Source organism: Scyliorhinus canicula, chromosome 17, assembly GCF_902713615.1.
Source record: "Scyliorhinus canicula chromosome 17, sScyCan1.1, whole genome shotgun sequence".
Taxonomy (NCBI): domain Eukaryota; kingdom Metazoa; phylum Chordata; class Chondrichthyes; order Carcharhiniformes; family Scyliorhinidae; genus Scyliorhinus; species Scyliorhinus canicula.
In genome coordinates this window covers 104596595-104611462 of record NC_052162.1, presented here as the reverse complement: position 1 = coordinate 104611462, position 14868 = coordinate 104596595, and the positions used below count along the sequence as shown (strand labels likewise).

General features: G+C 48.4%; 1 protein-coding gene across 2 annotated transcripts in view; it reads right to left on the bottom strand.

Annotated features, from left to right (window-relative positions):
- Window positions 1–14868, bottom strand: part of LOC119951973 (gastrula zinc finger protein XlCGF17.1-like) — a 64523-nt gene that overhangs the window by 39716 nt on the left and 9939 nt on the right. The window lies entirely within an intron of this gene.

Here is a 14868-nt window from a genome sequence, read left to right as displayed (position 1 = left end):
AGACATGGCAGGAGATCCCAGACCCGTGTCATGCTCCTCGTGTGCGATGTGGGAGCTCAGGGACACGTCCACTGTCCCTGGCTCCTTCACGTGCAAGAAGTGTGTTCAGTTGCAGCTCTTGTTAGACCGCTTGACGGCTCTGGAGCTGCGGATGGACTCACTTTGGAGCATCCGTGATGCAGAGGAAGTCGTGGATAGCACGTTTAGCGAGTTGGTCACACCGCAGGTGAAGGTTACTGAGGGAGATAGAAAATGGGTGACCAAAAGAAAGAGCAAGAGTAGGAAGGCAGTGCAGGTGTCCCCTGCGGCCATCTCCCTGCAAAACAGATATACCGCTTTGGATACTGTTGAGGGAGATGGCTCACCAGGGGAAGGCAGCAGCAGCCAGGTTCATGGCACCGTGGCTGGCTCTGCTGTACAGCAGGGCAGGAAGAAAAATGGCAGGGCTATCGTGATAGGGGACTCGATCGTAAGGGGAATAGACAGGCGGTTCTGTGGACGCAATCGAGACTCCAGGATGGTATGTTGCCTCCCTGGTGCAAGGGTCAAGGATGTCTCGGAGCGGCTGCAGGACATTCTGCGGGGGGGGGGGGGGGGGGGGGGGGGGGGGGGGTTGAACAGCCAGCTGTCGTGGTGCACATAGGCACCAACGATTTAGGTAAAAAACGGGATGAGGTCCTACAAGCGGAATTCAGGGAGTTAGGAGTTAAACTAAAAAGTAGGACCTCAAAGGTAGTAATCTCAGGATTGCTACCAGTGCCACGAGCTAGTCAGAATAGGAATGTCAGGATAGATAGGATGAATGTGTGGCTCGAGAGATGGTGCAAGAGGGAGGGATTCAAATTCCTGGGGCATTGGGACCGGTTCTGGGGGAGGTGGGACCAGTACAAACCGGACGGTCTGCACCTGGGCAGGACTGGAACCGATGTCCTGGGGGGGGGGGGGGGGGGGGGGTGTTTTCTAGAGCTGTTGGGGAGGGTTTAAACTAATGTGGCAGGGGGATGGGAACCGATGCAGGAAGTTGTAAGGTAGTAAAACAGGGACAGAAGCAAAAGGAAGTAAGGGGAAAAGTGCAAGGCAGAGAAGACATAGTCAAAAATCTAAAAGGGCGACAGTACAAGGCACAGTGACTGAGGGGAGCACAGTGAATAGGCCCAGTAATAACAAAAGGAATAAAACTGGAGATGTTAAGATTCAAAACAGAGGTAAAAAAACCAACATAAGTGTACTTTACCTGAATGCTCGTAGTATTCGGAATAAAGTAAATGAGTTGATGGCACAAATCATCGTAAATGACTATGATTTAGTGGCCATTACTGAAACATGGTTAAAGGATGGTCACGACTGGGAGTTAAATATCCGAGGGTATCAAACTATTCGGAAGGACAGAGTGGATGGTAAGGGAGGTGGTGTTGCTCTGTTATTTAAGGATGACATCCGGGCAATAGTAAAGGATGCCATCGGTGCTATGGAGGATAAGGTTGAATCCATTTGGGTGGAAATCAGGAATAGTAAGGCGAAAAAGTCACTGATAGGAGTAGTCTATCGGCCCCCAAATAGTAACGATATGGTGGGGCAGGCAATAAACAAAGAAATAACTGATGCATGTAGAAATGGTACAGCAGTTATCATGGGGGATTTTAATCTACATGTCGATTGGTTTAACCAGATCGGTCAAGGCAACCTTGAGGAGGAGTTTATAGAATGTATCCGCGATAGTTTCCTGGAACAGTATGTAATGGAACCTACGAGGGAACAAGCGGTCCTAGATCTTGTCCTGTGTAATGAGACAGGATTGATTCATGATCTCATAGTTAGGGATCCTCTCGGAAGGAGCGATCACAATATGGTGGAATTTAAAATACAGATGGCGGGTGAGAAAGTAAAATCAAATACTAATGTTTTGTGTTTAAACAAAGGAGATTACAAGGGGATGAGAGAAGAACTAGCTAAGGTAGACTGGGAGCTAAGACTTTATGGTGGAACAGTTGAGGAACAGTGGAGAACCTTCCAAGCGATTTTTCACAGTGCTCAGCAAAGGTTTATAACAACAAAAAGGAAGGACGGAAGAAAGAGAGAAAATCAACCGTGGATATCTAAGGAAATAAGGGAGAGTATCAAATTGAAGGAAAAAGCATATAAAGTGGCAAAGATTGCTGGGAGATTAGAGGACTGGGAAATCTTTAGGGGGCAACAGAAAGCTACTAAAAGAGCTATAAAGAAGAGTAAGATAGAGTATGAGAGTAAACTTGCTCAGAATATAAAAACAGACAGTAAAAGTTTTTACAAATATATAAGACAAAAAAGAGTGGCTAAGGTAAATATTGGTCCTTTAGAGGATGAGAAGGGAGTTTTAATAATGGGAAATGAGGAAATGGCTGAGGAACTGAACAGGTTTTTTGGGTCGGTCTTCACAGTGGAAGACACAAATAACATGCCAGCGACTGATAGAAATGAGGCTATGACAGGTGAGGACCTTGAGAGGATTGTTATCACTAAGGAGGGAGTGATGGGCAAGCTAATGGGGCTAAAGGTAGACAAGTCTCCTGGCCCTGATGGAATGCATCCCAGAGTGCAAAAAGAGATGGCTAGGGAAATTGCAGATGCACTAGTGATAATTTACCGAAATTCACTAGACTCTGGGGTGGTCCCGGTGGATTGGAAATTAGCAAACGTGACGCCACTGTTTAAAAAAGGAGGTAGGCAGAAAGCAGGAAATTATAGGTCAGTGAGCTTAACTTCGGTAGTAGGGAAGATGCTGGAATCTATCATCAAGGAAGAAATTGCGAGGCATCTGGATAGAAATTGTCCCATTGGGCAGACGCAGCATGGGTTCGTAAAGGGCAGGTCATGCCTAACTAATTTAGTGGAATTATTTGAGGACATTACCAGTGCAGTAGATAACGGGGAGCCGATGGATGTGGTATATCTGGATTTCCAGAAAGCCTTTGACAAGGTGCCACACAAAAGGTTGCTGCATAAGATAAAGATGCATGGCATTAAGGGTAAAGTAGTAGCATGGATAGAGGATTGGTTAATTAATAGAAAGCAAAGAGTTGGGATAAATGGGTGTTTCTCTGGTTGGCAATCAGTAGCTAGTGGTGTCCCTCAGGGATCCGTGTTGGGCCCACAATTGTTCACAATTTACATAGATGATTTGGAGTTGGGGACCAAGGGTAATGTGTCCAAGTTTGCGGATGACACTAAGATGAGTGGTAAAGCGAAAAGTGCAGAGGATACCGGAAGTCTGCAGAGGGATTTGGATAGGTTAAGTGAATGGGCTAGGGTCTGGCAGATGGAATACGATGTTGACAAATGTGAGGTTATCCATTTTGGTAGGAATAACAGCAAACGGGATTATTATTTAAACCATAAAATATTAAAGCATGCCGCTGTTCAGAGAGACTTGGGTGTGCTAGTGCATGAGTCACAGAAGGTTGGTTTACAAGTGCAACAGGTGATTAAGAAGGCAAATGGAATTTTGTCCTTCATTGCTAGAGGGATGGAGTTTAAGACTAGGGAGGTTATGTTGCAATTGTATAAGGTGTTAGTGCGGCCACACCTGGAGTATTGTGTTCAGTTTTGGTCTCCTTACTTGAGAAAGGACGTACTGGCGCTGGAGGGTGTGCAGAGGAGATTCACTAGGTTAATCCCAGAGCTGAAGGGGTTGGATTATGAGGAGAGGTTGAGTAGACTGGGACTGTACTCGTTGGAATTTAGAAGGATGAGGAGGGATCTTATAGAAACATTTATAATTATGAAGGGAATAGATAGGATAGATGCGGGCAGGTTGTTTCCACTGGCGGGTGATAGCAGAACTAGGGGACATAGCCTCAAAATAAGGGGAAGTAGATTTAGGACTGAGTTTAGGAGGAACTTCTTCACCCAAAGGGTTGTGAATCTATGGAATTCCTTGCGCAGTGAAGCAGTTGAGGCTCCTTCATTGCATGTTTTTAAGGTAAAGATAGATAGTTTCTTGAAGAATAAAGGGATTAAGGGTTATGGTGTTCGGGCCGGAAAGTGGAGCTGAGTCCACAAAAGATCAGCCATGATCTAATTGAATGGTGGAGCAGGCTCGAGGGGCCAGATGGCCTACTCCTGCTCCTAGTTCTTATGATGCAGGAGGTAGACGAGGCTTCGGTGGAGGAGCTGAAGGGTAAATGGGAGGAGGAGCTGGGTGAGGAGATTGAGGGGGGGACGTGGGCGGACGCCCTAGGAAGGGTGAACTCCTTCTCGTCTTGTGCAAGGCTTAGCCTCATACAGTTTAAGGTGCTGCATAGGGCTCATATGACTGGGACAAGGATGAGCCGGTTTTTTGGGAACGAGGACAGGTGCATTAGGTGCTCAGGGAGCCCAGCAAACCATGCCCATATGTTCTGGGCATGCCCTGCGCTGGGGGAATTTTGGAAGGGCGTAGCGAGGACGGTGTCGAGGGTGGTAGGGTCCAGGGTCAAACCGGGCTGGGGGCTCGCAATATTTGGGATTGCAGAGGGGGCGGGAGTGCAGGAGGCGAAAGAGGCCGGCATTCTGGCTTTTGCGTCCCCAGTAGCCCGGCGGAGGATTCTTCTTCAGTGGAAGGATGCGAGGCCCCCAAGGTCTCTTTGTTTTGGGCTGAAGGGACGTGTATATTTGTTCTTTGCTAATGACGGGCGTTAATTTATTTCTTTGTTTTTGTTTACATGGAGGGTGGGGGGGGAGGGGGGGGGGGTTTGTTCATTCTTTGCTTAGTTTTTTTGTTATTGATATTTTGTGAAAATTTGAACAAAAATTATTTTTTAAAAAAAGGAATCTTGGCATCACCATCATCTTAACTGTCTGCACCCGACCCACCAGCAACAGCACATCTAACCTCTTGAAATCTCCCTTCATCTGCTCTGCCAATCGAGTCAAATTTAACTTGTGCAGCTGTGCCCAACCCCGCCTCACCTGAAAGCCCAGGTATCTAAACTTCACCCCGACTACTTTAAATAGCAACTTCCCTAACCTCTTCTCCTGCCCTCTAGTCTCAATCGGGAACACCTCGTTCTTTCCCATATTCAACTTGCACCCAGAGAAACGGCCAAAGTTCTCCAAAATTTCCACAATGCCACCCAATGGGTCCGAAATATATAACAAACAGATCATCCGTGTACAGAGAAACCATGTGCTCGACGCCTCTCCATACGCTCTAAGCGCCATTGCCAATGGCTCTATAACAAAGGCAAAAAAGCAATGGGGAGAGCGGGCACCCCTGCCTCATCCCGCAATGTAGCCCCAAATATCCCAAACTCACCCAGTTCGGCCGCACACTTGCGAGCATTGCCTTGAACAGCAACCGGAGCCAGTCCACAAACACTTGTCCGAATGCGAACCACCTCAGCACATCTCACGAATATTCACACTCCACCCTGTTGAAAGCCAACTCAGTTTCCATCGCCACTACCACCTCCACCTTCTTCCACTCTGGAGACATCATAATCACATTAAGCAGCCTACTCATATTTGCCGACAACTGCCTCCCTTTCACAACCCAGTTTGCGCCTTGCCTATCAACACCGGGAAGCAGTCCTCAATTTGCGAAGCCAACAGGTTCTCCATCAACTTGGCGCCACATTCAATAGCGATATCGGATGTTACGATCCACACTGCTCCGGATCCTTGTCCCTTATCAATATCAGAGAGATGGATGCCTGCGATAGTGTAGGGGGGAGTTCTCCCCCTTCTCCCTCGCCTCATTGTATGCCCTCACCAGTAGTGGCCCCAGGTCTCCCCAAAACCTTTTTATAAAACTCCACCGGGAACCCATCTGGGCCAGGGGCCTTCTCTGCCTGCATCGCCCCCATGCTCTCCAGCCGATTGGGGACCCCAATCCCTGCACCAAATCCTCAGCCACCCTGGGAAACTCCAGCCCATCTAGGAACCGCCGCATTCCCTCCCGGGTCAGGGGCTCCGACACATGTAATCTCCGGTAAAAAGCCTCAAACACCCCAATCTCTTCCACCAGTCTTGCCATCTCTGCCCATTCTAACTTCTCTCTATGAGCAAGAATTGAAATAAACTCCCCGCTGACTACCGTCTTGAATCCTGCCCACAGCATGGCAGCCGTGACCTCTCTCAAATCATTGAGCTCCACATACCCCCGGATGGTGGCTCTCACCCGCTCACACACCTCCTCATCCGCCAACAACCCCACAACCAAGCTCCATTGTGGGCGCTGACCCCCCCCCCCCCCATTCCTCTTGCAAATCGACCCAGTGCAGTGCGTGACTACAATCGGCGAATACTCCAAGTCGACTGCCCCTGCCAATAACGCCTTGTCCATCAGAAAAACGTTAATCCGAGAGTGCACATGGGAAAAATATGAAATTCCTTCATATGAAAGGCCTCTCAAACCTCCACGGTTCCCCCCACCCCCACATATGCTCTATAAACCCCTTCAGATCCTTCGCCACTGCCAACACCTTCCCCACCGGAGGGCTCAAATGGCCCAAGCTTAGCTGTATAACTGTGTTAAAATCCACCCCCATGATCAACCGGTGTGAGTCCAGGTCAAGAATTTTCCCCAGCACCCACCTCATTGAATCTACATCATCCCAAGTTGGGACACAAGAGCTTACCATGAACAACGGCATCGCCTCCAGCTTCCCACTCACCAACATGGAATCCCCCCCCCGGATCTGGCACAATGTTCTGCACCTTGAACTGACACCGCACCCGACCTGACCCCCCCCCCCTCCCCCCCCACTATCTTCATGTCCAGTCCTGAGTGGAACACCTGCCCCACGCATCCTTTCACCAACCTTGCCTGATCCCCTATCTTTAAGTGTGTCTCTTGTAAAAAGGCCACATCCGCCTTCAGCCTCCTTAAGTATGCAAACACACATGACCACTCGATCGGTCCATTCAACCCCGTCACGTTCCACTTGACCAATCTGGCTGGGGGTGCTCCCCGCCCCCTTCTCCAGCTGATCAACCATATCCCTTTTTGGGCCGACCCCCAGCCCGTATCACGCGGCCCTCCCAGCCCAACCTCGGATGTTCACCGTCATCACTCACTTTCCAGCTGTGCGATAGCAACCACACCCTTGTCAGCAACCCCTCCCCGCTTTCCAAACAAAACAACAACCACCTCCCCTAAACCTATGTCCTGACAACCCCCCACTGCACTCCCGTGAACTAGCCGACCCAGCTAGCATGACAGCCCCCGCCTAAGGCCTCAAAACCCCTAATTCTTCCCCCCATTCCGTTCACTCACCCCCCCCAAAAAAAACCCAGAAACGGTGCTCTCACTCTTGATATTCCCCCCACGGAGGGACCTGCCCTCCAAACACCCCGCCATCAAAACCATCAGAATATTTCAAGGGGGAAAGTTTCCCGAGAACAAAGAAACGTCCTCACAAACTCCTCCAGAGTTCAATGTCCTTCTTCTCCTGCCAGTTCATTATCTCTCAGAAACCCCATTGCCTCCTCTGGCGTTTCAGAATAATTTTTTTTTGAAAGACAATTTATTGAAGGCATATCCAAAGCATATACAGAATACAAAGACAGCAACAGCCCATAACATTAAACAATAACAAACACCGCATAACATATAAACAATATATATATATAACCCTAAAACAACACAATACAACAGGAGCCCCCAAATATTCATATTCATTTCATTTCATTTCATATACAAATATGATGCCAATGCCCTCAACAAAAAAGAGGAAACATTTTTTGTTCTTATTAAAACAAAATAATGTATCCCCACCCCTTAACAGTCAACAAAATTACTATCCCCCCGCCACGGTCTAGTAGTTCTTGAAAGTCTATGAACAGCTTCCACCTCACAGAGAACCCTTCATCCGAACCTCTAATGGCGAACTTGATTCTCTCCAAATGAAGAAACTCAGGAAGGTCTCGTACCCATGACCCAGTGCTTGCCGTTTCTGCGGCCCGCCACTTGAGCAAAATTCTCCTTCGAGTTAGTAGGGAGGCGAAAGCCAAGACGTCTGCCCCCTTTCTCACAAGAGCACCAGGATCCACAGACACCAAAGATAGCTACCCATGAAGAAGGTGTGACCTCTACCTCCACCACCTGAGACAGTACATTCATAACAACCTTCCAAACCCCACTAATTTTGGACAGGATCAGAACATGGTTCGCACATCGTGCACATTGATCAGCCACTTCCGGAAGAAACGGCTCAGCCTAGCCGGTGTTATATATGCTCTGTACACAACCTTAAACTGAATAAGACTGAGCCCAGCACTCTGGCAAGGTGGGATGGTCTCCCTCTGTCATTGGCGGATTGGGTACAGGCGGTTAAAATGAATGTGCTGCCGCGATTCCTGTTTATGTTTCAATGCCTGCCGATTTTCCTGCCAAAGGCATTTTTTAGAGAGATTGAAGGGATGATTACCTCGTTCATATGGGGAGGGAAGGTGGCCAGAATTAAAAAGCTGCTACTACAGAGCGGAAGGCAGACAGGGGGTTTGGGTCTTATGAACCTGATCTATTATTACTGGGCGGAGAATGTGGAGAAGGTACGGAGCTGGGTCAGAGGGGTTAACTCCCAATGGGTCAGAATGGAGGAGAGTTTATGTTGGGGGTCGGGATTGAAGGCGCTAGTGACAGAGCCGCTCCCGACAGCCCTGTGAGATACTCAGGGAGTCCGGTAGTAATAGATTTGTTGAGAATTTGGAGGCAGTTTCACCAGCACTTCGGGTTGGAGGCAGGGTCAAGGGAAATGCCGATTCGGAGGAACAGTAGATTTGAGCCAGGTTAGGGGGATGGTAATTTTCGGAGATGGGAGGAGAAAGGAATTAGAACACAAAATTATTTATCTCTTGGGGGGTGTTTTGTGGGATTGAAGGAGCTGGGTGCAAAGTATGGGCTGGAGCAGGGGGAAATATTTAGATACATGCAGGTTTGAGACTTTGCCAGAAAGGAGACACAGAACTTCCCAGTAGAGCCGGCTTCCACACTGCTGGAGGAGGTGCTGACGACAAGGGGACTGGAGCAGGGGGTAGTGTCGGTGGTTTACGGGGCTATTTTGGAGGAGGAGAAAGCGCCACTAGACGGGATCAAGGCAAAGTGGGAGGAAGAGTTGGGAGAGGGTATGGAGGAGGAGTTCCGGTGTGAGGTGCTCCGGAGGGTGAACGCCTCCACCTTCTGTGCGAGGTTGGGGCTGATAAAGCTGAAGGTGGTGTATCGAGCGCACCTTACAAAGGCAAGGATGAGCCGGCTCGTTGAGGGAGTAGAAGATGTGTGTGAACATTGCGAGTGGGGCCCCGCAAATCACGTTCATATGTTTTTGTCCTGTCCAAAGCTGGAGGATTACTGGAGGTGATTAGTGTAATCTCTAAAGTGGTGCACGTGAAACTGGACCCGGGCGCTCGGGAGGCCATATTCGGGGTGTCGGACCAGCCGGGGTTGGAAACGGGCGTGGAGGCAGATGTTGTAGCCTTCGCTTCGTTGATCGACCGAAGGCGGATCCTGTTAGGGTGGAGATTAACCTCTCCACCCTGTGCCCTGGCGTGATGGGGGGGACTTGCTGGAATTCTTAACGCTAGAAAAGGTCAAATTTGAACTGAGGGGAAGGATGGACGGGTTCTACAATTCATGGGCGTTATTCATCATGCACTTTCGAGAATTGGATCACTTCGAACATTAGGGGAGTTGGGAGCTGGGAGGGGGAGGAGAACTGTATGTGTTAATGGTGACTATGGATAATTTCTGAATCCTTTTTGTCATTTGTTTATGTTAACATGCGGGCCAATGTCTGAGGTTTGGTGAAGGATGGGATCGTTGTTATTGATATGGGGACTGACATTACATTCGTTGCTGATTATTGTTTATTGTTGGGTGTAAATTTGGAAGAAAATGTGAAAAAGGAGAATTAAAAAATATTTAAAAAAGCATTAACCTTACACAACGCTTCCTCCCAAATCAAGCCCTGCACTGCACCTCCCAACTCCTCCCATTTCTGCCGCATCAACACCATTGAGACTTCCTCCCTACTGGTCAACACAGCATACACATTGGAACTCTTACCCTCCCCAGTCTCATCCTCCGAGAGGAACCTATCCTGTAGCCCAAGGGCGGTAATATTGGGAATGCACTCAACTCTTTACTCAAAAAAGTCCTTATCTGGAGATACCTAAACTCATTATCGCTGGGCATTTGATCGGCCTCTATCAGCTCAATTAGGTCCGCAAACATCCCACCCAAGAACAGGTGCTCAAAGCAGTGGATTCCCAAGTGGTTCCATTCCTTAAACCTGGCATCCAAGCTTGCTGCAATAAATCTGTGGTTACCACTAATCGGAGCCTTCCTGTACATGCCCTCCAAACCAAAATGTAATCGGCACTGGTTCCAAACCCTCAAAGTGGAAACCACCACTGGTTTTGATGAATACCTACCAGGCTAAAAAGGAAGGGGAGCCAAAACTAATGCCCTTAAGGAAATCCCCTTCCATAAGTCCTCCTCCACTCTACACCACACCGATCCTGGTCCAACAACCATCTTCGGACCATAACAATACTCGCAGTCCAGGAGTAACACTGAAGATTGGGAAGGGCCAGGCCACCCCATCGTCTACTCCTCTCCTGACAAACTCTTTTAATACGGGAATCCCTCCTCATCCACACAAAGCCCAAGACAAGTTTATTAATCTTTCTGAAAAAGGATTTGGGCAGAAAGATTGGGAGGTTCTGAAATGGGAAAAGGAACCTCAGCAGTATAACCATCTTAATAGTCTGAACTCTTCCGGACAAAGACAGAGGTAGACTGTCTCACCTTTTAAACTCCTCACGGGGGGCCTCACGGTAGCATGGTGGTTAGCATCAATGCTTCACAGCTCCAGGGTCCCAGGTTCGATTCCCGGCTGGGTCACTGTCTGTGTGGAGTCTGCACATCCTCCCTGTGTGTGCGTGGGTTTCCTCCGGGTGCTCCGGTTTCCTCCCACAGTCCAAAGATGTGCGGGTTAGGTGGATTGGCCATGCTAAATTGCCCGTAGTGTAAGGTTAATGGGGGGATTGTTCGGTTACGGGTATACGGGTTACGTGGGTTTAAGTGGGGTGATCATTGCTCGGCACAACATCGAGGGCCGAAGGGCCTGTTCTGTGCTGTACTGTTCTATCTATCCTCTTTCATCTCCTCTACTGAACATGTGAGATTGAGTTTGTGAAGCTGGGCCCAATCCCTCGCCACCTGAATGCTCGAATAGCGAAAACTCTTTCAAGCCAGGTGAAATGGGAGCCCACTCAAACACCCCTCCCGCCCTCCGGAGCCAATCAAGAACATCTCACTATTTGCCAACTCAAGTTTGTATCTGGAGAAGGAGCTGAATTCATTCAGAATTCTCAGGATCTTTAGACTCCAAGGTATTTAAACATACATATATCCGCAAACAAGAAAAGCCGACGTTCCACTCCCCCCTCCCCCGGCTTAATACCCGTCCACTCTCCAGACGTCCGAAGAGCCATTGCCAAAGTTTCGATCGCAAGGGCGAATAGCAAAAGAGAGAGTGGTACCCCTGCTTCGTCCCACGCTGCAGAGTAAAGTACTCAGAAGTAACCCTGGTAGTAGAGATGCTTGCATTTGGGGCTATATACAACAGTTTAGCCCAGTCCACAAATCCCTGTCTGAACCCAAATCACTCCAATACGTCAAATAGGTACGTCCATTCCACTCAGTCGAATACCTTCTCAGCATCCATTGACAGCATAAACTCCGCATCATTTCCTCCAGCGGGCATCATGATTACGCCAAGTAGCCTTCGAATATTAGGTGCGAATGCGTGGACTTTTTTTCAGCACGCAGGTCTACCCAGTGAGGGGCATGGTCAGACACCACGATCGTCTAGTACTCTGCCCCGCAACTACAGAAATCAGCGACTTGTCCAAAACAAAAAAAACTATTTGGGAATAACATTTGTGAACACATTGATAAAATGAAAACTCCTTCGCCTTAGGCCTCCCAAAGCGGCACGGATCTACACCCACCTCCCCTCAAGGGCTGCATAAATGTACCAAAATAATATTCACGCTTATGCAAAGTCACCCAGAGGTGAGCTGGCTACAGCACCCCTTCTTCAAGAGGGCAGCCTTGACCTGCTTAAACCCGGCCCTCCTCTTCGCCAGTTCTGCACCCAGGTTCTGGTACACCCGCAGTTCGTTCCCTTCCCAGGTGCGCTTTCCCACCAAAGTATCTTCACTTTATCCATAAAGCGCTGCGACCGCACCACCATCGCACTTGGCGGCTCGGCGACTTGCGGCCTCCGCACCAGAACCCTGCATACTCGGTCGACTTATGGGTCTGGTCAAAGGCCTCCTCCCCCATCAACTGTTCCAACATCACATGTGCTGGCCTCCGTACCTTCGATGCCTTTTGGGCATCCCGTGATCCTCAAATTTTGCCTTCTGGAGCGGTTCTCCAGATCTCTACCTTCTCCTTCAGACTTTTCTGGCTTTCCTGCATCACCCCCACCTTGGCCACCAATTAGGCCAGCTGCTCCTCATGCTCCCTTACTGCCTCCTCCACTTTATGGAGGATCCATCCCTGGGACTCCAGCCTCTGCTCTTCTCTCTCAATACCTGCTTTGACTGGTGCAACCACATTGCCTCGTTCCTCTGCTGGCTGAACTTCGTATTCAGAAATTCCACTAACTTCTCCATTAACCACTGGGCAGCAGAACAGGCCCTTGGCCCTCTGCCATCTTAACCTGTGACACACCACGAAGACTTTCCTGCTCCATTGCATCCTTTCTTCTCAACCCACTCCTAGTTCATGGATCTACCCATCAGTCACACCAAGGGAGTTACACCTTCTCCAGGTACTTCTACACCTCTTTCCATCCAAACCTTCATCCCTCAGACGGGGAAAGGAATACAAAATACCACTTTGAGCGGGAGCTACCAAATATGTGACCGCTCACTCAATGGCTGCCACCTGACGTCGGCTCCCCACAATAACATCATCTCAAACCACAGTGCCGTTTATCACATTTAAACCGACAGCTCCCAGGTCTACCTCACTTCCACCTCTCTCGACTTCTCCACTGTTGTTATGCTCTCAGTTGGTTGTCTGATATCCAGTGAGAGATGAGCAGAAATTTCCTCCAATTAAATATCGAGAAAACTGAAGCCATTGTTTTCATTCCCTTGCTACGAACTACATTCCTTGCCCTGATAATTGACGAAATCTGACCTTTTGCACACTTGATATCATGGTTGACCCGGGGATGAGATTCCGCATCAGCTGTGTGTAACTGGTGATTTACCACACACTGATTAAAATTTCTCCCCACAGACAAACATTTCATCTTCAATAATCAGAGGCTCATCATAAATGAATTAATTGGTTTTATAAGGTCTTGTTCAAAGTTTTGGTTTGAGTTTCCCATCTGTAAAGTCCATAAGACCATAAGACATAGGAGCGGAAGTAAGGCCATTCGGCCCATCGAGTCCACTCCACCATTCAATCATGGTTGATTTCAACTCCATTTACCCGCTCTCTCCCCATAGCCCTTAATTCCTCGAGAAATCAATTTATCAATTTCTGTCTTAAAGACACTCAATGTCCCGGCCTCCACCGCCCTCTGTGGCAATGAATTCCACAGACCTACCACTCTCTGGCTGAAGAAATTTCTCCTCATCTCTGTTCTAAAGTGACTCCCTTTTATTCTAAGGCTGTGCCCCCGCGTCCTAGTCTCCCCTGCTAATGGAAACAACTTCCCTACGTCCATCCTATCCAAGCCATTCATTATCTTGTAAGTTTCTATTAGATCTCCCCTCAACTTCCTAAACTCCAATGAATATAATCCCACGATCCTCAGACGTTCATCGTATGTTAGGCCTACCATTCCTGGGATCATCCGTGTGAATCTCCGCTGGACCCGCTCCAGTGCCAGTATGTCCTTCCTGAGGTGTGGGGCCCAAAATTGCTCACAGTATTCTAAATGGGGCCTAACTAGTGCTTTATAAAGCCTCAGAAGTACATCCCTGCTTTTATATTCCAAGCCTCTTGAGATAAATGACAACATTACATTTGCTTTCTTAATTACGGACTCAACCTGCAAGTTTACCTTTAGAGAATCCTGGACTAGGACTCCCAAGTCCCTTTGCACTTTAGCATTATGAATTTTGTCACCGTTTAGAAAATAGTCCATGCCTCTATTCTTTTTTCCAAAGTGCAAGACCTCGCACTTGCCCACGTTGAATTTCATCAGCCACTTCTTGGACCATTCTCCTAAACTGTCTAAATCTTTCTGCAGCCTCCCCACCTCCTCAATACTACCTGCCCCTCCACCTATCTTTGTATCATCGGCAAACTTGGCCAGAATGCCCCCAGTCCCGTCATCAAGATCGTTAATATATAAAGAGAACAGCTGTGGCCCCAACACTGAACCCTGCGGGACACCACTTGTCATCGGTTGCCGTTCCGAAAAAGAACCTTTTATCCCAACTCTCTGCCTTCTGTCTGACAGCCAATCGTCAATCCATGTTAGTACCTTGCCTCGAATACCATGGATCCTTATTTTACTCAGCAGTCTCCCGTGAGGCACCTTGTCAAAGGCCTTTTGGAAGTCAAGATAGATAACATCCATTGGCTCTCCTTGGTCTAACCTATTTGTTATCTCTTCAAATAACTCTAACAGGTTTGTCAGGCACGACCTCCCCTTACTAAATCCATGCTGACTTGTCCTAATCCGACCCTGCACTTCCAAGAATTTAGAAATCTCATCCTTAACGATGGATTCTAGAATTTTGCCAACAACCGAGGTTAGGCTAATTGGCCTATAATTTTCCATCTTTTTTCTTGTTCCCTTCTTGAACAGGGGGGGTTACAACAGCGATTTTCCAATCCTCTGGGACTTTCCCTGATTCCAGTGACTTTTG